Source organism: Mustela nivalis (assembly GCF_964662115.1).
Source record: "Mustela nivalis genome assembly, chromosome: 2".
NCBI classification, from domain to species: domain Eukaryota; kingdom Metazoa; phylum Chordata; class Mammalia; order Carnivora; family Mustelidae; genus Mustela; species Mustela nivalis.
The window spans coordinates 110,712,858-110,736,697 of NC_139021.1; positions in this window are offsets into that span (position 1 = coordinate 110,712,858).

Consider the following 23,840-nt stretch of genomic DNA (forward strand, 5'->3'; position numbering starts at 1 on the left):
CTACATAAATAATAACGGGTTTCTCTGTGTTTTTCGGAATCTGGCCAGTGGGTCTACTTTTTATCAACCAGAAAACACAACAGTCTGAAAGCTCAAATATGAAGATTTCATAATGTAACGTGAAATTCGGTCTGCAGGACTAAACCAGTGGTTTTTAATCTCAGGGACCAGGTGAAGCAAAAATCCCCTGTTTTCCTGGTTAGAGGGCCTTTGGCCTAGAGGTCGTATTCCGGTCTCAGGAGTGGCTGTGTCATGCCTGGTAACTTTGTAAGGTGACTAGCTCTCTAAACACCACAGACAAGACTCGCGGTACTCACCTTACTAATTTTTGCATTAGTTTCCTCCTTGATAATGGTAGTGTATATGACAGCCCTGACAATAACCAGACTGATGTCAACAGACATACTTACAAGGAGACTCAAGATTTAGTTTTTCTTAGGAGCTTTTTGCCCTTTTTCTCTTTCTCCCTACCCTCCTTCCTTGTCTCTCTTCCTCCCCACCCGCTCTTTCCTTTCTTCATCTGTGATACTAACCAGAGAGGACCTATAACTGAAAGTAAATTTCTGGGCAGGTGATTAAATGGTCTCATTGTCTGGTTTGAGATTTATACTTCTGTGCCCATCCAAGTCCCTTCATGGAGAGAAAGCAGCACCCTGTGCGTATGTGCGTGCACAGAGAAATCTCCAGCCAAGTGGCCAGATACCTTCTGTATCCATGGAGCTACGAGCCAATTAGGAAAACAGAAGTGTCTGATGGCTCGGCTGCTGTTCAGGAAAAGTATAAAATAAATTCCAAACCCTAAGCACATAGTCAAGAATCCTCTCCAGACGTGCTATTCCACAAACATCACGAAAGCCGTCTTGGTAGCATTACCCAGTGATGATTTATGATCAATCCCTGAAGATCTGGGAAAAGTTTCATCCTCTCGGGCTGGGGTGGGCACGGTCTAGAGTTGAGTAAACAGTGAGTGCTCAATAATTGCCTAACAAGTTCTTGATCATTCTCTAGCACCATCACCATGTAGGCTTGAGTTAGACCATTGTCAATCCTGGCAAACACCCGTACCATCTGGAATCTGGTGAGATGATTCTGTGCTGCTGTTGCGAATTTGGGCTGTAGGAGTTGCTTTCTCCAGACTGATCACGCTCCTGGGTTCTTCCGTATTATAGTCAGCTTGTAAGAGTCATCTCATCGGAGAAGACACGGTGAGAGCAAGGTGCCTTTTCTGTCTCCCATTCTTGACATTCTCCAGGTCCCGGAAATCTCACTTCCCAAGGCTGAACTGTGCTAAGACAGCGCAGGCAGACAAACGCATGAAACCCAGACTACACACGGCCCCTCTCACATCACCTGCACACCTTCGCCAGGCTCTGCTCTGCTCTCCACTTGAACACCATGAGATCTTCAGGACAAGTTTAGTTTGACGCCTCCCATGGAGGTGGGAGTGCTGGTATTTGGGGGTTATGCTAATGCTCTTGTAGATGGCTTTAATGTTACTAGTCTTCTCATTAACTCAAAATCTGAGAAGTCCAAGGGCTCTCCCATGAGAGAAGGCACTTCGCACACTCCACGTGAGGGGAATAACATGTAGCCTATGGAAGGAATGCAGTGACTATCAGCCCTCACACCTTGGCTTTGTACAAAGCAAACATTTTCGGAGGGATTTCAGTGCAGAGTTCAAGTTCTGGATCTACTGCTTGCCAGCTTTGGGTCCTCTGTCTGCCTTAGCTTTCTTTCTTTCTTTTCTCTTTTAAGGTTTTATTTATTTGATAGAGAATGGGCACATGAGCCCGGGGGAGAGCCAGAGGGAGTGGGAGAAGCAGGCTCTGTGAAGGTCCATCCCAGGACTCTGAGATCATGACCTGAGCTGAAGGCAGACATTTAATCGACTGGGCCACCCCGGTGCTCCTGCCTGAGCGTTCTTATATGAAAAACTCTATGAATAATCCTATGTTATCACAAGGCAGTCGTGAGTTGCAGAGAATAAAATGAACAGAGCCCAGGAACTCCATCTTGACCTCGGATGTTCTGTAGGAGGGACCTGGATCTACAAGTGAGAAAGACACTTGCTTAGACAACAAAGGTGAAGAGGAGAACTTGACCCCAAGACCTTGACATGCTGTGTTTGTTTTCCTGTTGCTTCTTTAATGAATCCCAATGAACAGACTGGCTTCAAACAACAAAATTTATTATATTCCAGTTCTTGAGGTCGAAAATCTGCACAAGGTTTCACGGGGCCAACATGAAGGCGGGGGTGGGGGGAGAATCTGTTTCCCGGTCACCTGTTTTCCAGAGGTGGTCTGTGTTCCCCGGCATGTAGCCCCTCCACCCCTAAGGCTGACAATAAACCATCTTCAGATCTCAATATCTGACTCTACCCATCCTGCCTCCCTCTTTAAAGGGCTCTTGGGATTAACACAGGATTATCTTCCCATTTTAAGTTTAGTAAATTAATCACATCTGCAAAGTTCCTTTTTTTTCCCCCCCGTCTCAGGTACCAAACCCCCAAGGCTTTGGGATTAGGATGGGAGCACGGGAGCACGCACATGTGGCAAGCCTATCCCAGCACACACACAGATGTTTCCTGTTGCATGCCCAGGCCTTTGTAACAGTTTCTCAGTTAAAAAAAAAAAAAAAAAAAAAAAAAAAAGATTTCCATGAATGGTGTTGACATTAAGCATACTTACTAACATTTAATAGACACTTCGGAGATAGTACCAGGGTCCTGTCTTAAGAGAGGCATCTGAGCACCATAAAGCTGTCTGTCCGTGATCCCGGGAAGCCAGTAAGGAAAACAGAGGAAGCCTGTGGACTCCTGGAAGCTTTTCCGAGTGTCAAGAATATGTAATGTGTTTCAAGGTTAAGAGGCTCCCTTCAAGTGCTCTGTGTTTATTTCATTGCGCTGGGTTCCTGGAAGCAGACAATGCCTGCTGGGCTTCTGAATTGCACCCTGCTGGATTTTGGACACAACGACTTCAACATTCTCACGGTCAGGATGACGCAGGAAATGAGGCTTGCCCGTGCAGAACAGAGAGCTTTACACGCTAAGTTAAATCCCGGGAGGAGAAGGACACTCTCTATTGTGTCTTTCTGAACTGCACTTAATTTCTCAAGCTTCTCCTCCCTTATCTGCCCCCCTTGCAAGCACTAGGCTCCAACACAGCCCCAGGGCTACTGAACGGTAGACTTTCCCACTAAGAGACCGGTTCGCAGCTCAGGACTTCTGGTCCCTCTTCTCTGCCTGGCGCGACCTTCGGCCGTTCACCTCTCTACCTATACCCCCACCCCTGCTAGGCTCGAACTTCCCAGAACCCTCCTGACTGAAACCCTCCTCCCCAGAAATCTTGGATCGCCAAGGGGAATGTCATGGGCTGCCTCTAACTGAAGGTGTTCCGGGGTGCGGGACTGTCAGCGCCTGAGAAAGTCCTGAGCCAACCAGGATGAGTTGGTGAGTCTGATCTTCTTTAGTGGTTCTGTGTGGCCTCTCCCACGTCTTACTCATAGGGAATCCTTCGGCACTCTTCCCCTTGGAGGCTCTAGGAGAAGATCACAGGCATCCTCTTCACACCCATGCTACAGAGCAGCACTGTCCCACAGAACTTTCCGCCAGGATGGAAAGGTTTGGTATCTGTGTGTGGCTACCGTATTAGACAACACATGTCCGGGAAGTGATTTTTAACCTCATGGCCTTGAACTAAAACCACCTCAGGGATTTTTAAAAACCTCAAATGCCCAGGCCACACTCCAGATCAAGTAAATCAGAGCATCTGGAGAAGGACACGGGCAATCAAAGTGCCGCCCAAAACGAGAAACTTCAGAAGACTCCAGGGTTCTCCAAGCATCCAAATTATGGTTGATTGGCTTGTATCCGAATCATGAAGAGAGAGTGTGTTAATAACACAGGAAACTGAAACCCCTCGCACTCAAACACATCTTCTAAATCAAGATCCCTGGGGAAAATCTCAGAATAGCCCTTTTAAAATAAACTTTTCACTTTAAGATTTTATTTACTTATTTTGGAAAGAAAGCATGTGTAAGGGGAGGGCAGTGGTGGTGGGGGAGGAGAATCTCAAGCAGACTCTTGGCTGAGTGGGGACCCCGACACGGGGCTCAATCTCATGTGACCCTGGGATCACGACCTGAGCCTGAACCAAGAGTCAGATGCTTAACCCAACTGTGCCACCAGGCGCCTCCCCTATAAACTTTTCACTTTAGAAGCATTTGGGTTTATGGAAAGGCCATGAAGACAGTACAGAGAGTTCCCATATCCCCGACACCCACTGACTCTATGATTAACATCTTACCTTAGTGTGGTAACTGGTCGCAGTCAATGAACCAATAGGACACCTTATTATTAACTACAGTCAATGCTTTATCCAGATTTCCTGAGTTTTTACCTAACGTCCCCTTTCTGTGCCAGGAACCCATCCTGGACACCACGTTACAATTGGTTGTCATTGGGGCGCCTGGGTGGCTCAGTGGGTTAAAGCCTCTGCCTTCAGCTCAGGTCATGATCCCAGGGTCCTGGGATCGAGCCCCGCATCAGGCTCTCTGCTCAGCAGGGAGCCTGCTTCCTCCTCTCTCTCTCTGCCTGCCTCTCTGTCTACCTGTGATCTCTGTCTGTCAAATAAATAAATAAAATCTTTAAAAAAAAATAAAAAATAAAATAATTAAAACAAAACAAAACAAAAAAAAACCCAATTGGTTGTCATGTCTCCTGAGGTTCTGCTTGACTTTTTCACCCACCCAAGTACTCACCAGGCCCGGCCCTGCTTAACTTCTGAGATCAGACGAGATCAGGCACGTTCAGGGTGGTATCTCTTGGTGACTCTTGGCTGTTTCTTAGACTTTCTTTATTTTTAATGACCTTGACAGTTTTGAGGAGTACTGGTCATGTACTTTTTGCAAAGTGCCCCTCAACTGGGAGTTGCCTGATGTTTTTTTGCATATTTAGGCTGGGGTTGTATGTTTTGGAGGAAGATTCCAACATGAAATGCCGTTCTCATCACTTTGTATTAAGTGTATGCCCTATCAAAAGAGCTTATCACTATTGATGTCAGTCCTAATTACCCCAGTGAAGTTTGTCAGGTTTCTCTACTGTAGGCACTCTCCTCCCAGCCCCTTGGGTACTGAACCTTTCAGAAGGAAGTCACCAAGCACAGCCCCCTCTTAAAGAATGGGGAGTCATGCTCTGCCTCCTTGAGGGCTGAGTGCCTACGAGAATCATCCAGAATGGAATCGACTTCTGATAGGATCCTCCAGGATTCGTATCCATACTGAAACTTGGGAATTGCTGGGCCAACAGGATGGAATCACGTGATGTCCTGGGTTCCTTCCAACTTGGTAACTCTCTGATTCTGAGTGTGGTTGACATGGCAACCAGGGGGATTTGCTGGGTTCCAGTGGTGACAGACTGATAGTCAGTTATTTAGTCTAGAAACCAAGTCGTGGATCCTCTAGACACAAAACAGGGAATAAACACAGAATTGTTGATATTACCACCATGGCGTGTTTTGGAATTGGAATCCGGCATGTTGGAGGAGAAAAAAAGGCCACACTGTGGAAGATATAGCAGGGTATATAAATACACGTACACATATATGCATGCTTTGGGCTGGAGTCAGACACTGTTGTAGACTCAGCTAAGGGACAGAAAGTGTCGGCACCAACTAGAGACAGGGAGTTATGGACCCTGGGATATAGGGGGTCCTGTGAGGAGAGTCACTTGGCACATGAGCGGTCTGGGCACTTCAGAACATGGGGAAGAACAATAACAAAGATTTTTTAAGCCATTAGTATGCAGCAGACAACAGCTGGACTAATAACATACCCATTCTTTAAATTACAAAGCAGAAGCTGAGTTTTCATAACTTACCCAAGGTCACACCGTAACTGAGTGATGGGTGTAGGACTCAAACCCTATGACCTTAGACCTGAGGTTAAAGCACGGATCAGGCCAGCTGCATTATTAGAGGAACAGGGTATTACCAAAGACACATGGAGAAGGTCAGGCACCTCCATGTTCCCACTCAGAAAGGTGGACAAAGGAAGTAGCCTCATTCATGTCACTGACTTGGGAGAAACAATGTAGGAAGGGTGGGTCGAAGGTGGGACCATCCGCCAGAGCGTGGGCACATGAACCGTTGACAGGGTTTGTGGTGGAAAACGTAATTCTGAAACTCAGTGGTCACTAAGAGAAGCTACGGCCTGGTCACAGGGCAGTCTCACTGCAGGAAACGTGTTCAGTTATTGCTGTTTATAAGCCACGGAAAGTCTCTATAGCCTGGATCCCCATTTGGCTTTAGCAAAGCTGAGTTTAGAGATTTGACCTATCATTTCTCAAGTCATGGATCACTGAAGTGTTCCATTTTATTTTATTTGTTATTATTTTGTTATTTTATTTTATTTTTGAAGTGTTCCATTTTATTTTATTTCACTTTATTTTATTATATTATATTATTTTATGTTATTTTATTTTAGCTTGGAACTGTTCCATTTTAATAGTGAAGGAAATGACCAGGGACGCATGAAAGGGTTGAGAGAGGCCCCGGAGCCTGTCCACACAGAGGAATGGCTGTAGGCAACAGAAGGCATAGTGGGAGTCGGAACCTCGGGGAGACTGAGGGCAGTCCAGATAACACACTATGAAGGAGAAGACGCATCTTCGTCTTCCATGTGACGGTAGAACCGGCACCCACGGGTCACAAGGAAACAGACTTCATTTGCCGTCACCAGGAAACTGAAACATTTCTAACAACCCAACAACACAGAGGACAAATGTCTTGGAGAGGTACAGAGTGTCTTGTCCATTGAATTAATGGATTGGAAGCAAGATGGTACCAGGGCTGTTAGAGAATGATTTCCCATATTATGTAGAAACCTTGAAGAGACCTTTGAGTACCTTTAACTACTTGACTCTCCAATACCGTGGTATGAGTGACCCTGTACCTGGTGTCTCTCCCAAGTGTTACTGCCCACCTCCGTTCTGTGAAATACCGGACTGACACGATCCGCCATTACCTGTGAGAGGCAAAAATTAACTGAAAATGGCCAAGTGGTTGATGCCTCTAAAGAGCAGAGGACCCAGGAAGCCCACGAAGGCGTCTGCTACCACTCAGCTCCTACGCATTGCTGGTACGCTAGTTCAGAGTAGATAGTTTTTCCTCTTTTTAAGAGAAGGCCAAAATTGCAAGTTTTATGTGTAATTCCCTTGTTCTTCAATGCAGGCAACTGAATTACACTAGATAAATCCCTTCTGTGGGCCTTCAGTTGGTAAACTGGGGTATAAATGACACTACTAATCCAGTCCTCACAGCATTTCAACAGGTTATTAATTCCAGAATGAATGTGGGGGGGATAGATATAAAATGCCATCAAGAATTAACTTTAAAAAAGGTTTTACCTGGGCGCCTGGGTGGCTCAGTGGGTTAAGCCGCTGCCTTCGGCTCAGGTCATGATCTCAGGGTCCTGGGATCGAGTCCCGCATCGGGCTCTCTGCTCAGCAGGGAGCCTGCTTCCTCCTCTCTCTCTCTGCCTGCCTCTCTGCCTACTTGTAATCTCTGTCTGTCAAATAAATAAATAAATCTTTAAAAAAAAAAAAAAAAAAAAAGGTTTTACCTGAGAGGCGTTTGGGTGGCTCAGTCGGTTAAGTGACCGACTCCTGGTTTTCCCTCAGGTCATGATCTCGGGGTTCTGGGATTGAGCCCCACATTGGGCTCTGAGCTCAGTGGGGAGTCTGCTTGAGATTCTTTCTCCCTCTGTCCCTGCCCCCCGACTCTCCCTCTAAAATAAATAAATGCTTCTTTTTTATTTTTTTAAAGATATTATTTATTTGACAGAGATCACAAGCAGGCAGAGAGGCAGAGAGAGAGGTGGGGGGAAGCAGGCTCCCTGCTGAGCAGAGACCCCGATGTGGGGCTTGATCCCAGGACCCTGAGATCATGACCTGAGCTGAAGGCAGAGGCTTAACCCACTGAGCCACCCAGGTGCCCCTAAATAAATGCTTTAAAAAAAAAATGCTTTACAATGATATAACAGAATAGGGGGAAAGGGGCATCAAATCTGGTGCACAGATCTCAATGGAGAAGGCTTCAGATCTGCATCTTCTAGTCTGCTTTGTTATCAGCTGTTTAGATGTGGTCGTGCAAACTTCACTCAGGAGAAGGCATAACGTAAATCTTGGGTCCCTGTCTCTGATGATAGGACCACAGATGGTGGATATCCTCTGAACCTGAAAACATCACACGCTATCTCAGCATCTACAGTCAGCCAAAGTTACCATTCAACTAGCAAGTGCTTACCATGACCAGGGAATAAAGGCTATCAGGAAATGTCAGGAAGTTTCCAGGATGTCAGTTCTCTGGGCAGTTTCTGAGGAGCGTGGGATTTGGAGGAAATGGCAGATAATGTCATAGTGGATTCCTAGGAGAACAGAACTTCCATCGAGGGCCAAGTTATATCCCTGAGCAAGAGCACACAGATCCTGAGATGCACGAAATTTCACGCCCTTCCAAACGAAGAGATTAAGTAACAAGTCCTAATTATGAGCAGGGCTATGATTAGAACCTGTGGAGAGTTTTTATTTTTTAAACTCTCACCTGAGTTTATAGAGCCCGGTGATTTCCGCTCCTGTACCAGAAGGGGCCTTAGGAAGCTAACCCACTTCATCAGTACCCACTACAGCTCAGATCTGGACCTGCGACCCAAACCAACCACCCATACTTCTGGGTCACCATAGTGTTGGCACATCTCTGTCCTTGGAGGGCGGATTAGTTTTTGTCTGCAACCAAGTATCATTCTCATCAAAAGCTGGCAGAGAAGGTGAGTGGGCAAACGTGGACAACACCACGCTTTGGGGCAACACCGAGGTGGGTTCTGGAGTAATCAGATGGATTTCCTTGCATGGCCGATAAAGCACCAGGCAGAAGACGTAATGAGCACGGAGCTGTGCATTCCTTCACGTTTGCCTAAAGGTCTCATCTCTGTGTGTTCATTCCTCATTTCCACGCTTTAGGCTCTAATTCCAGCTAGACTAAGACTCTTGCTCTGCCACCTCGTTTCTGATTTCCGTTTTTCCTAAGAGGCCCTGTCTGAGCCCCCAGGTATCCTGCGCACCATCTCTGCATATTGTACCAACTGTTCCCTTTCCCTCTGCGTAGCCACAACTGTTCAATGATTTGGGGAGCAAGAACACACAGGAGGCTCCCTCCCTGGCAATCTTCACCAAGCTCCGCAAGCTTCCTTAACGTCCTAGGCTCCCCACCCTTGCCCCAGCACACAAATCCAGAGGCCTGCCTCAAAGCCTTCCTGCCTTCTGCTTCCAGAGCCTGAGGCGCCTTCTCACTTCCTATCCTGCTAAATCCTGTTCCTGCCTTTTCTCAAAAGCCTGTTGGAACAAACCGTCCTAGACTCCTGTTTCTACATGGAGGTTGCATTCCAGTGATTCCCTCATCGCCTCTCCTTGTTGTAAGCTCTTCTGTTTTCTCAGGTGTGCCTCAGGTGGGTCACCGGGAGCCCGCCAGCCTTGGGAGGCAGCCAGACGGATGGTTATTCCTTCCGCCTAGAGTGGGATCTCAGGAATGCAGTTACGTACTTCTGGTCCCCTCCCCCATCCTTAAAAGAGCTTCAATAACGATCCCAGACGCCGTTATTTTCAGAAAGTTTTCCTAATTTATTTTAAGAAAAGAACCGGTAAGATGTGTGAGATAAGGCCATTCTCTGGCCCCAGGTTTTCCCTAGCACATTTTAGGATTATTGCAACGGACAGCTTTGCCCTCTTTTTCTGAAGCAGAGTGCGGTTGATCCCACCCTGAGGAGATCGAACCCATGAGGTGTAACAGTATGCATCCACTACCCAACAATGCATAGCACAGAGCCCTCGGCCAAGCAACGGGACCAGTTGGGGAGATCAGGTCATCAGTCAAGGCAGGTGAGGCTAGCGACCTTGCTTCTCTGTGCATTTGCACAAAGGACAATGGCTAACCAAAGGACCCCATTACTAACAGAACAGCAGATTCCTTGGACAAGCCTCTGTTTTAGGATCGACCACGGGTTTTGGCTGATGTGCCGCTAACTGATTGTTGATTACCATCAGGACTGGTCTATGAAGCCAAGAAGAAGACATAGTTCCTGCAGTGTAGCTGACCATCGTGCTCCCCCACCCCAATCTTTAAAGGTAGGAAGTAGGAGTTTCTCAGTGTGTGGCCTAAACGTACGGAGTCACTTGGGCAATTTGTCAGAATGTACCTTCCTGGGCCTCTCCTGAACCTCTTCCGGGAGGGGGGCTCCTGAAAGGCGCATTGAGATATGAGCCATCCAGAAGCCCCTAGAAAAGAAGCTACAGGGATGATGGCATTGGAAATCTCAGACGTCTGGAAACAGCGAGGATCAGTCTGTCGTTACAGTCACCCTTGTCTGTCACCGGTTATGGGTCCCAAGGAGACATCAGAGAGTCGAGTGGGCGGCACACACACAGACACCAGGAGGTGGGCTCTGGACAAGACTAGAGTCCTGTCTTCCATCTCAGTGTTGCCACTAACTGTCTGTGTGGTTTCAAACGGTTCGCTCACCCCTCCAGCCTTGGTTTTATCACCCTCCACTATAAGTGTGTGAACCCCTATATTTTAATGTCCTTTATCCCTCAGCCCATCTCTGCATTATTAAATTCTAAAATATAAACTCTTCCAATGGCCTCTATGAGGTAACAGGCTAGAGGGGTTGATCGTTTTCACAAAAGGAAAGGCTGTCTCAGATACAGTGGGTGAGATTCTGCCCCGGGAGCCAGAACTTTATCTTTAATCGGTGGGACAGGTGACGTGTGCCTCAGTTTCCCCATTTGCAAAATGACAATGACTCCTGCTCAACCACTTTGCAGGGTTCCTCAGCTTATAGTACTTACGAAAGACACAAACTGCGCAACTGTTTTGAAAACAATAAAGTAGCAATCAAGGGGCACAGCACAAATTATCTGCTATATTGGGATTAATCCAGGCGGGGATCAGGTGTCAGGAGATGCTCACATGGTCACCATCTAGAGGGAGGTGGGCAGCACTAGGAACTTAGGGTTCCAGTAGAAGATCCCGGGGCTTGAGTGAGGAGACCCTACAAGGAGCAAAGTGGCCTCGGTGGTGCTAAGGGAGGTCAGGCTATGTGCCAAGATGAGCCCAGCGTGAATGTGACACTCTTTTTAGCATCAGACATACTCCAGCTCCTAGAAAAGAAAACGAACAGGAAGGACCCTGGGAGATTTCTTTGGATGCCTCAAGAATTCCAAAAACTGCAACTTGGAATTCGAGGCATCCACTTCCTTTTCTAACAAAATGAGACCCTGTAGGGTAATTTCATGCCGAGGAGCTCCCCCTCCCCCTTAAACGCTAGCTAGAAATCTGAGCTAGTTGGAACAGGCCAAGACTCTCCTTCTCCACGATGACAGGCATCATCAAGTAGGAGCTCTGAAATTCAGCTAGGAGCAAACCCTGGTATTCCAACCTACTTTGGGTCTTTGGGCCAATCACCCAGCAGGCCAGCTCCTCGGTTTCTTCATCTGAGAAATGGGGACGATGTGACATCCACTTCATTGGGTCACTGTGGGGAATGTCAGATTCTGATGACTTTCCGTCTTCTGCTCCCCTCTATCACTCCGTCCCTGTGTGTATCTTCACCTCTGCCCACATGGCTTAAATCCAAATTGCTTAATGCAGCGCACGCTAGCAAACACAAACAAAAAGGAACACAAGAACCTTTGTGTCTTAAGCTTGCAAGCTGGAAGAGGAGCAGTTGAAGTCAAACATTTTGTTTCACAGTTTTCTCCCTTGAAGTCCCATCTCGTCAAGACCCATAGAAGAAAGCAGGCCGAATCTCTGCAAATTATTTCAGCCAGGGCAGCAGCCATGAAGGTCCACACGCTTGCACACCTTTTAACTGTCACGACACAGAAAGATGGTTGATGAGGTTTTCTTCTCCCTATCCCCTGCTTTGGGAAACTCCTTGGAACATACATACATTGGAGTTTTTTGAATGAGATATCTCAAGATTTTTTCAGAATGATCATTAGACTGCAAGTTTATATTTTGCCCAGAAATCTAATGGCTGGAGTGCCCAGACGGTATCTGCTTGTGCTGTCACGTATACAGTAATTGGGATTTTTCTGGCTGTGACCTGAAGGTGTGGCGTGATCCTGCCAAGTAATTTGTATTTAACGCGTACATTATATGCCGAGCTTGCATGAACATCTTTGAAAACCCTTCATTCAGATGTGTCAGAATGAGCAACTCTCATTTATCCGAAGTACTGGCCTAACCAGCATATCTCATTCTATATTTGGGGCATCAGATCTGTGCATTTAATGGGCTTCTTGACTTTGCAGCAAGAATGGACCATAGAGGTGATTTCTTTTAGGGAAAGAACCCACCAAGCCTACATTTGGCAGTCTTGGGTGCCCTTAGGCTTCAAATTCATAAGAGAACAATTGAAAACATGTTTGTGTCCCTGAGTCCATGACAACCAGAACTTTATCCAAAAAGCCGCCATGGAGGCTGGTAACACGGGTTCTCCGCTGACCTGAAGGAATGCAGGCGAGGTCTGCATTTCGCGCACAGATCTGTCCACAGAGAGCTTTTTTGGTAGAGAAGAACAGAAAACCCTGGCTTCTTCTGGCAACTGGAGGCAGGCAGCCCCTCCTCCAAGAGTAGTCAAAATACCACTCTGGAGAACCTTGACTTTATAAGGGAAGGCAGCTTCTGAGTCACAGCAAGGCTTTTCCTGCTCCATTCTCCCCGGCTGGCCTGGAATGAGCCTCTGCTAAAAATGCTTCATTTCAGGCAACTGTTGATGTAGGAATTCCTGCCCTCTATTCTAGTAACAGAATGTGTACATGGTGCAAAGTTCTACAGGTTCCTATACCCCACTCATGCCTTTTAAAGCCTTCTTCTTGGAAAGTGGCGTAGGGAAGAAAGGCTTCTCAGGCTCTGGGAAGGAAAGGCTCCGTCCACCAGAACTTTGTATGGGTTTGGAATCTGGGGTAAAGCATGACATTATTTTACTTAATGCGTCTGGGTAGAAGATCCATCTGGATGAGGAGAAACATCCCAGTAAAATGAAGTGTTAAGTGTTTGGAAAGCTATGCTCTGTGTTTGGTTTGGTTTGGTTTGATTTTTGCCCCGCACTGAATAGTACTCCATCCTACTCAGTAAGTAGGATTTTGAGTCTTAACCAAAAAGTGTAATCCTAAGTAATAGAGATGGGGAAAATGGGAACACAGGGTTATTTCCATAAGATTAAAATAGATTTTTCCCATGCTCTGTTGGCTTTCATTTCTCTCATCTCCCAGAAAACTCCACTGAATTTAGTGTTAATCTTTTGTCTCAAAACAAAACAAAACAAAACAAAACAAAAAACCCACAAAAACCACAAAACTGCTATGGAAGAAATGAATTACCTCCACATTCTGGCATGTGTGAGGTATCCGCTATGCCTAAACTCCTGTCGTTATCTAAACAGCCGCTCTGCCTCAGTGTGTCTTGGAAAGGAAGAAAACAACCAGAGGGCCTTGTTGTCTAATTGAGCAAAGGAGACTTTCAGACATTTGGGCTTCCTCCGTCAGGATCCTTCATAGGGGACGGGTCACTCCTACTCACATTTCTCAGATCTCTGGGATGGTGGCTTTCTTCAGGAAGCCTTCCCGGACCCCCGGAACCCTTCCCAGTTACACTCTAAGAGCATCCAACCTTCTGCGGGTGGTACTTAGCAGTGTTGGTAGTAGTCCGTGTGTGCATGGTCGTTTCACTCATAGTCCCCTCTCTCACTCGGCTAAGGGCAGGGACTCTGACTCTCACCACCTCGTCTCCGGTGGCTATGCCAATGCCCGGGGGCTCGCAGGTGCTCAGTAAATGCTTCTCACGTGGATGTTGGTAAACGATAAACTTGCCTGGGCTTTTAGGATGAATGAAGGCTCCCAATCCTTTAGAAAATACACACGTTTTGGAAACGGTGCTGATGACACACCCGATTTGTCCCTGCACCGACAACTGGAAAGGACGATGAATTTAGATGACTTTTTAGCGATAGAACATTGTCCCCAGGATTTGGGCCATCCATCAATCTCTCACACTCAATGTTAGGATGTAAGAGATGATGCTTGAGAAAAATCTTTACTCTGACAATTTTCTTACGCTTCCTTCCCCTACGGTTCAAAACTTCAGTTGTTTGGATGGGTGGGTGTCTCACTTCCAGATGCGTAAGAGACGGCGTGTACTTCCAGATGCGTGGGGTAAGAGACGGGGTGTTTGTTTTTCCGTCTTGTTCACTTGATGAAATAAGAACAACTAAGGACAAATAAGAACATGAAATGAGCAAACCTCACGCGGGATGCTTTGCAGAAAGAGTCGGTGGGACGGCACCATATGATTTTGTTCAAATTTTGTCAATGCAGCCCATTTCAATTTAAGTGAGGATCCGGGTGTTTTGGGTAAACAGAATAAGCTAAGAATGAGTGGGAGATGTGTTTCCTTAAGTTCCATCTGCTAAAGGTTTAGCTCCAAATCTCATTATCTGACTAACTCCTTCCTCTCCAGACCATGTGGATTTGATGTTTTTCCAATGGGTTTCCAAGAAGCAGAAGCATCAAGGGTAACCACCTGAAGAGTTGTTGGCCGTTCGTTTTGATTTTGTGTTTTACATTTGTAAACCGAGGCTAGGATGCGGGTGGACCCGCAGCAGGGACTGGCTTCAGCAATTTGTGCAATATCCTTCTTCTCGTCCTTGCTGTATTTTGCCCTAGAAGACACTCAGGAATGGGTGTTCGGTGGGTGTTGCTCGGACCGGGAGCCGACATACAGATCTGTAGCTTTTCTAACCGTTTATTGAAGCCAGATTTCTAGTTTCCGGAGAGCTAGGAGACTGCTGCCATTTCTAGTGAAATGCAACAATGAGCAGGAGAGGAGTGTAAGTTCAGCTGGTCTTCAGGCAGCAGGAAAGTAAAAGATCAGCTACTGTTATTTTTAATAGTGATGGGTGTCAAAAAGGAGTTGGGGGGACAGAGCATTTAGGAAAACAATCAATCCCCATCTTTTTAGTCTATTAGCCTCTAATGTCATAGTTGATGTGGTTGGATTTCCACCTACTATTTTTTTTTTTTAAGATTTTACTTATTTATTTGACAGAGATCACAAGTAGGCTGAGAGGCAGGCAGAGAGAGAAAGGAAGGGAAGCAGGCTCCCTGCTGAGGGGAGGGTTGATCCTAGGACCCTGGGATCATGACCAAAGCTGAAGGCAGAGGCTTTAACCCACTGAGCCACTCCAGTGCCCCTCCACCTACTATTTTATGACTTACTTCTGTTTATTACCTTTGTTTCCTCTTTCTTCTCTCCTGCCTTCTTTTGTATTATTTGAATATTTCCTAAATGTCATTTTAATTGTTCTACTTTGTTTTACTGTATCTTCTTGCCTTGTATGTAAACAGTTGCCCCAGGGTTCAAAATATACATCCTTGTACAGTCTCTGTCCACTTAGAGTTAGTATTGCACCACTTCATGGGAAGTGTTGAAATCTACATTTACCTCCTCGTCCTGTTAACGATGCACATGACAGATCCCATTCGGTGGTGTCATTTTTGCTTTAATGTTCTCAGTGTTACTTCTATTTTAGTATATGTTCTATCAAAGTGAGCCTCTTATTTGGATTTCGATCTGTTTCTGATCTATCTTCCCAATATCCATTTTAACTGAGAACCCTAAAGGCAACCTTGTAGTGTTCGAGGTGTTGTAGATGGCGGATACAAAGATTCTGTGTATGTGAGTGTGGGCCGGAGGGGGGAGCTATTGAAAAGTGCCACACGGAATACTTAAACACATTGAACCCATATGGCGTTTGTGGTTGTTTTACTTTTTTAATTTTATTTTAAAATTTTATTTATTTATTTGTCAGACAGAGATCACAAGTAGGCAGAGAGGAGGCAGAGAGACAGGGGGAAGCAGGCTCCCTGCTGAGCAGAGAGCCCTATCCCAGGACCCTGGGATCATGATATGAGCAGAAGGCAGAGGCTTAACCCACTGAGCCACCCAGGTGCCCCAGTTGTTCTATTTTAAAAGCTAAATTTGTAAGTTCTTAGTTTTTCAAAAAATAAATTTCAACTTCCAAGTTTCATTTTCCTATTTGCATTTTGCCAGGACTTTCCCTTCCTTTCTTCCCACCCCTACCCCTTTTGCCCCATGTGACCCATTGAGTAAGAAACTCCTTATGGGGATAATTTCTGGCATGCTCTGGAGACAGAGTCCACCAAGATTGACTCTAGAGATCCCTGTTTCGATCTACTGGATCCCCACTCTCGGTGACCTCTGGGTCATTGCCATCTGAACAGGTTTAAGAGAAACAGGAAGTGGGATCTTAATGGGGAGTGACAAGGCAGCCCCAGAGATTGTTGGGGGGAAATTGTGACATCCTTTTGCAGAGGTCACAGCAAAAAGAACACTTTCTTATTAGAAGTTGTGTGTTCCTCCCCCTTTCCATTTTTGTATTTTTTTGGAAAGATTTTTATTTATTTATTTGAGAGAGAGAGAGAGACAGAGATAGTGGCAGAGATAGCGAGAGAGAGCACAAGTGGGGAGAAGAGGGAGAAAGAGACTCCCCGCTGAATGGAGAGCCCACCAGGGGCTTGATCCCAGAGCAGACACTTAACCCACTGAGCCACCCAGCCACTCTCCCTCTCCCCTTTTCTAAAGAGAAATAGACTGTGTCATTCTGGTTAATCGATTTAGTAAGTATTCATGCATTTTGAGGCATTTGAGGCAGTGTGGCCCCCGTGGGCTCTGTCTGGGATGCACTACCCTGCTTACCCTCCTTTCCCTATGCCCCCCCCCCAAAACCTCTCTAACATGGGCTATTCCCTCTTACAGTACAAAGCGCATGACCCGTGTAAACCTCAAATGACCCCAAATTCCAGACATTCGAATAAAATCTCTATTCATTTTTACAACTGAACCAAAGTCACTGGGCAGCCTTGTTTTTGTCAGGCCAAAGGCAACCAAATATATACGCACATGCACATAGTCACCTGTCTATTTTGCATATTTACATAAACACGGACTTTTTGAGCTACCAATTTTTGTTAAACTTTCAAAGTGGGACTACACCGGGCATTGAGATGAACTGTAAATAAAGCCTGACTAAAGTAATATTTCATTTGGCTTGAATCTCTGGTAAAGAAACAGACTCTCAAGACCCCTATTTAGGAAACACTTAGCAGAGAGAAAAATGTCCTTGGCTTTCTCCCCAAAAATAGATGTCCAGGGAATTTGCACTTTGAACTTTATGCTTGCTTTATGGCTTTATGAATTAAAAGTCAGATGAAAACTAACATCTTAACTATTAGCTATTGAAAAGTGCCACACAGTATACTTAGACAGATTGAACCCATATGGAGTTTGTGATTGTTTTCCTTTTTTTAACTTTATTTTAAGATTTTATTTATTTATTTGTCAGACAGAGGTCACAAGTAGGCAGAGAGGAGGCAGAGAGAGAGGGGAAGCATGAACTTGGAACATACGGAAAAAGCGATTGCCATAGAACGTAACTTATTAAATTGTTGGTGGTCTTTTTCAAAATGAATTCTTCTGGTAGCCAGATAGATCAGTTAATGGTTATTAAGTAATAAAAATGTTTTCATAAATTCCACCTGACCACTGACCTTGGCATTCATGTCTCTCTTAAGACTGGTAAAATGAAATCTGTCTCCTTCTAATTAAGAAGAATTTTTGGAAAGCTGACCAATGCTCTAATGTCACGGGGTCAAAGAGTATGTGGAATCTTGCCCCCCCCCATCCCTGGAAATAATATTCCCATGGTTGCCAGGAGCAAGGTAACTTTCTGGAACAGAAAGCAGAGGGTTGGGGCACCTGGGTGGCTCAGTGGGTTAAAGTCTCCACCTTCAGCTCAGGTCCTGATCCCAGGGTCCTGGAATCAGGCTCTCTGCTCAGCAGGGAGCCTGCTTGCCCTTCCCCCCTCTCTCTCTGACTGCCTCTCTGCCTACTTGTGAGCTCTGTCTGTCAAATGAATAAATAAAATCTTAAAAAAAAAAAGCAGAGGGTTATATGTGGTCTAGGGATCAGTCTCTGGAGTTGGCTGAGCTCATTTCGAAACCCAGATCAATCAATGATCTGCTGGCTTTGTGACCTTGAGCAATTCATTTCACCTCTTAAAACTGCATCTTTAAAGTGGGGAGAATCCTAAGGTTATCTTGCAATGAAAGAAGATATAAGGCAATTTGTTTAGTGCAATGTCTAGCATGTAATTAGTCCTCAGTGCATTTAACTATTACTACAGATTACATTAGTATCACATTAAATCACTAACTGAAATAAAAATTACACAGTGTTCCAAGTCATCAGTTCAAAAAAAAAAAAAAAAGGCAACTATCAAGCAAGAGTGGTGCTGTCTTTACATTTTTTAAGTCTTTGAACATTTGAACACAAATCTTTTAAGGTTGGGGAAGAAGATTGCTAAATTTATAAAAAGGGAGTTTAATAAATCAGAGGCAGCAGAGGAGTCCTGTCCCGAGAAGATGAGAAAAACACCAGGTCTCTGATTTTTTTTTTTTTTTTTTAAGGAAACTGAAAATACTGACAGTGTTTCTGGTTTGGGCTCATTACAGATGAGACAGGACAAACTTTCTTGTCATCCCTGGTCTCCCGGAACTTTAGTGAGCCAAGGATCTCAGGGGATAAGGCAGGGCATATATAGGAAGGGACACGGAGTGAGAGAGCGCACAGCCTTTGGAAAACCAGCCTGTGGGCTCCAGGCTCTGGAAACTGGGGCCAGGCCTGCTTCTCGCTTGGACTGTAAGCTGCATGAGAGCAGACACTGTTTTCAGTTTTGTTCGTTACTGCTTCGCCAAGGTGTAAAACAGTGCCTGGCACATGGTAGGCTCTCCATAAATATTCTAGAATAAAAACAAAGCCATAACCTGGGAGTTACTTGAATGTTAAGGTAGTGGGAGCCTTAGTGAGACTCTGGCGACTTAACAGCTTTTGAACCTTCCTGTCCTTGAATCTGTTCTCCCCTTCGATGTGGGGCGTGTGTACCGTAGTATTAGCCTGTAGTACTGACACTGGAGTACTAATTCTACAGCTCTACACCATTGTGTTCTACAGGTATAGCTCAGTGAGTTTCATTTAGAATCAATCCTTGTAACAGAGTCCCCACCTGGCTCCTCTTCATTAGATTATCAAATTAATTGTGGCCAAAATCTGAAATCCCTCTCAAGCATGGGGCCACGGCCAAATGGCTCAGCCAAATAATCTTATGTCCTTTCTAGACTAAGACTCTAACACAGATTATTATTACTGCAAATTACCATAAATTAAATATAGCAATTATATAATGTATTATGGATAATTTAACTCATATGTTAATAAGTGATATTATTACTAGGCAAGAGTAAAGATGGGGAGGGCCATATTTAGTCTCAACCAAAGAGGTTGATAGGGTTGAGATCAACATACTGGTTCATTTCGAGAAGAAATGAAGAAGCTTTTCTGGGAAGAAAATTATGAACAGAATCCTTGAACATCTATGGTGAGTGCTGTGAAGTGTGTAAACCTAGTGATTCACAGACCTGTACCCCTGGGGCTAATAATACATTATATGTTTATTAAAAAAAATTTAAAATTAAAAAAAAAAAAGAATCCTTGAACATGTTTCATGAAATAAAGCAAAATGAACTCTCTAGATACTGGGTAGAGTTGAGGGTTAAATAATGAATGCTTGTTTCTTTTATTAAACATTGTTAGACCCTTTTGGAGGCTTAAAGTAGCACCATGTTTGTGGAAGATGTTTATATTATTTGAGATGCTTCCCTCTGGTTGAAGGAATTTTGCCTACCTCCCCCAGATTCCCTTGGATGAGCAGCAAAATGTATTCCTATGGACCCCAAAGGAGAAAATAGATCCTTGCATCGTTCACCCCTAGTCAATTGGTACTTTTTATGGGTTGAATTATTAAAAAGCTTAAAAGAAGCCTTTACTCTCCCTTTCATATAAATAGGTGAAGTTGAAAAACATAACTGTCAATGTATTTGTTGAACTCTGCAAATTTGCACGATCTTGTTTTCTGTGGGTTCTCGGGGAGTCTCTGTCATACCCGCTCTGACAATGCAGTAACGAACAAAACTGAAAACAGTGTCTGCTCTCAGCCTTTCAGCAAACAGGAGAGAAAAAAGATTCTGTTGTACGGGGAGCCAACCACAAAGGAAAGAAGAAACAATTGCCAGTCAGGCTCACTCTGAGAGCTGGGTCTAATCATGCTTGGTCCAGTGCATTAGAACACAAGCTCACCCTACTTCCAGGCAGCCCACAGGATGGCCCAGGACGGCCCTGGGAGCGTCAGGTGGGCAATGTGAGTGTTCTTTCCCCCTAACAGGGGCTAACTTGTCCCATATGAGAGGCAGTTTCTCCATAAAGCCTTCCGTGACACGTGAAACTAGAAGCAGCCGTCAGGTTCTTGGGTCTCTTAGCAACTTCACCTCACTTGTAGAAATAATAGCACTAATAGGAACTGAAACTCATCCAGAAATTCTGTGTCAGATACCGTGGGACATCCTTTCCATGAACCACCTGTCCCCTCCTAGAAGCATGTAAAGTACGTTCTGTTATTACCACCTTTTTACAGACAGAAAGCCAGAAGCTCAGAAAAAGGAAGTGACTGCTCCATGCCCTCATCGTTATTGTGTGTGGAGCCAGAAGTCGATTCCGAGGCCACGCCGTTAGTGCATAGATTCTCCCGGCCTGCCTGTGTCCTTCCAGGTGACGGGACCCAAGTCCCCTTCCTCCCTGTATCCTAAATCTTTGTTCTCTCTTACCACTGCAAAGATGGTGACTTGCCCGAAAGTCAATAAACATTTTTGAAATGAGAGCCGAGGAGAGAATCAGTCTCCAGGGGAGCGCCTGGACTGGGACAGACCGGCATATCCCAGCTTCCTCCCTGAGGACCATGAACATGGCAGGTGACAGTGCGAGCTACCTGGGCAGAGAATAAAAGACGAGAAAGTTGTCTCCGTAAACCTACACCTTCAGAGTTGTTAACCAAGTGGAAAGCAAACTGCAGTTGGTTTTCAGGGTGACCTGGAGAGCTCCTCTTGGCCCTCACCCGGTTTCCTAAGCCAGCTCCACGTCTGGCCACCCAACTGTCTGCACCCGGAATCCTACCCTCGTCCATAAGAGAACAGCGGAGAAAGGCTTTAATACCAGGGCGCAGGCAGGGCGGGGAAGCGTGGCTCCTCCAGACAGAAGTTTCAGTCCTAGGAGGTCCGGGCGCCCCGCAACCTCCGTGAACACACGCGGATCTACTTGCCTGGATCTACAGTCACGCGGAGCAAGTCGTCGCCCTGTCTGCTCTGTTCACTGCAGGAAGAAGGAGGATGAGCAGAGGCAGAGAGAAAAAGGAAGTAAAGAAGGGACGTGCAACCAACCATAGGCATCGGGGAGAAAGGCATGATGATCCCGTGCTGCTGTTTCAGAACAGGGTCGACAAGGCTGAAACACCTAACTGCATTCAAACCCTAGATTCTTCAGCCACCGGGAAGCTGAGGCTACGGTGCCACACTGGTGTGGGGGAGGGGGGAGCTGAAATAAAGGGCAAGAAAAAACGGGGTCAGCGAGTTTCCAGGCTCTGCAGCAGGGAGAGCTTTGGCAGCTGTCTGTCCTAAGGAAGCCAGGCCCTGTGATTCATCACGGACCAGATGCCTGCTGACTTCAAAGAGAGATGTTCACGGGAACACGCCAGCATTTGGAAGGGACAACAGTCTGGCTAAGTAATTGTCAGGAGCCCTTGAAATGTCGGCTATGCATCTTGGGGTGATTTAAGCTCTGGTTAGTGTAGGTGGGAGTAACCCTAATTAAAAAAAAAATGGGAAAGCGAACATGATGGTCTCAAGCTGAGGCTAATGTCTCTCTATCTCTGTCTCTTCCTCTGTCTCTGTCTCTCTCTCTTTCTGCTTTTCTATTGTTGATGATGACACTGTTGTTGTTTTTCTGAACACATCTGCCATCCCTGAGAGATGGGGAAGGACAGCATGGATGTAACTGTTTTGATTTGTTTATAAAAAATCAGGATGGGGCCCCTGGGTGACTCAGCGGGTTAAGCATCTGCCTTCAGCACAGGTCATGGTCTCAGGGTCCTGGGATCAAGCCCTCACATCAGGCATCTTGCTCACCGGGAGTCTGCTTCTCTCTCTCTCTCTCCCTCTGTGCCCCCCCCCTTCTCAACTAATAATTTAAAAAAAATCAGGACACCATTCAAACTCCATTCAGTCAGAAAAGGTGAACGAAGTTTGAGAGCTATCTAGTCCTGACTCCACAATCCAATGTCAGGTGAATCCATACAGAAGCAGCAAAGGCCATTTCCGGCTCTGTGTCCTCGTCACACACCTCCCGGCGGGCGCACAAAGCTCCTGTGAGACTTTGGAGCAGGCCCTGGAAATACAGAATGGTGGAAGGGGCGCTCCCCGCCTTGAAGGAGCTGCGAAGCTCATTATGGAGATGGACAGACACAGAAGAAGCCCAGCACGGCTGCTAAGTAAGTCTGTGGGTTCAGAAAAATGGCCAGATGGGCCCAAAGACCTACTTGGACCTCTTTCCACTTGAAATTTCATTTTATATTTTATTTTATTCACTGCTGGCAATTTCCTCTCCCTTCTAATCTCGGGCGGAAAGTGAAGAGCTCAATCTTGGACACACAAAGAGTTTGAGATAAGTAGAAATGGGACAAAATTACAAATGGTGCCCTGTAAGTGTAAACCTAAGTCTGAGGGCACGAGGTAAGCAGCAGGGCATCAGGCATAACCAGGGTGAAGATGCAGAGAAGGAATGAACCCCAACACTAGTGTCTGGGGAACCAAAGAAGAGGAACGTTTCTACAGGCCACGAGAGGCCTTGGTTGACTATTGAAACCACTCTACTGTGTTGTCTCACTGGCCTGTAGAGCCCAGGGCGGGGGCCATGCCGTCCTGTGCACTGCTAGTCCTAGTGCCTGGTTCAGGCCACACCATGACATAGGTGCCCATAAATGTTTGTTTAATTAAGGAAGATTGTTGAGATCCAGACTTAAGCTCAAAGCCTCCATTCAAAAACCGTGGAAGATAATGGCCTCTTTTCAAGCAACTCGCTTTCTGATCAGTATCTAAAGTCAAGGGCAGTTGGGGGTCAATGAGGAGTTAGAGTGGAGAAGTTCAATTCCACGTCCACGTGGATTTATCTGAAGCAGAAATTTTTCAAGAGAGAGATACTTTTTGGAGACTCCGCATGAGAAAATCGGTCTCACTCGCTCCTCACGAGAGCTGAGTAAGTTCTAAGTTTGGAAAGGTTGTAATGGGCAGAAGCCAGCCAGGGAAGGCTCTGAGTTTTTAATTTTGCTTTATAGGGAAAGTGGGAGCTGGATTGTGAAACTGGAAGAAGAAGCTTCCAGAGGGGCAGTTTGGGTGACAGGGTGGGGACAAGGTATGGGGAGGCAGACTGTGAGGAAGCCAGTGCAAGCCGAGGACAAGATGATACACCATCAAAGTAGGATTGGGCTCAGCTGGCAGAGGAAGAATCCGGACCCAGATTAGATGGTTCCAGAAAGTGTCCCAGGGACACTGGTATGTGCAGGATTCTAGTTGTGCTTTGTAAAACTTTCAGGCTGGATCTCTGTTTAAAAAAAAAAAAAAAAAGCATGAGGCCAACTGTCTCAGTCACTAAGAAGGTGGAGATAACAAGATATGGTGCAAAGAACACTGCCTTGACAGACAGACAGACCTTGGTCCCTTCCTTGCCTCGGGAACTCGATCCAGTTACCTGTGCATGTGAATAAGAAAA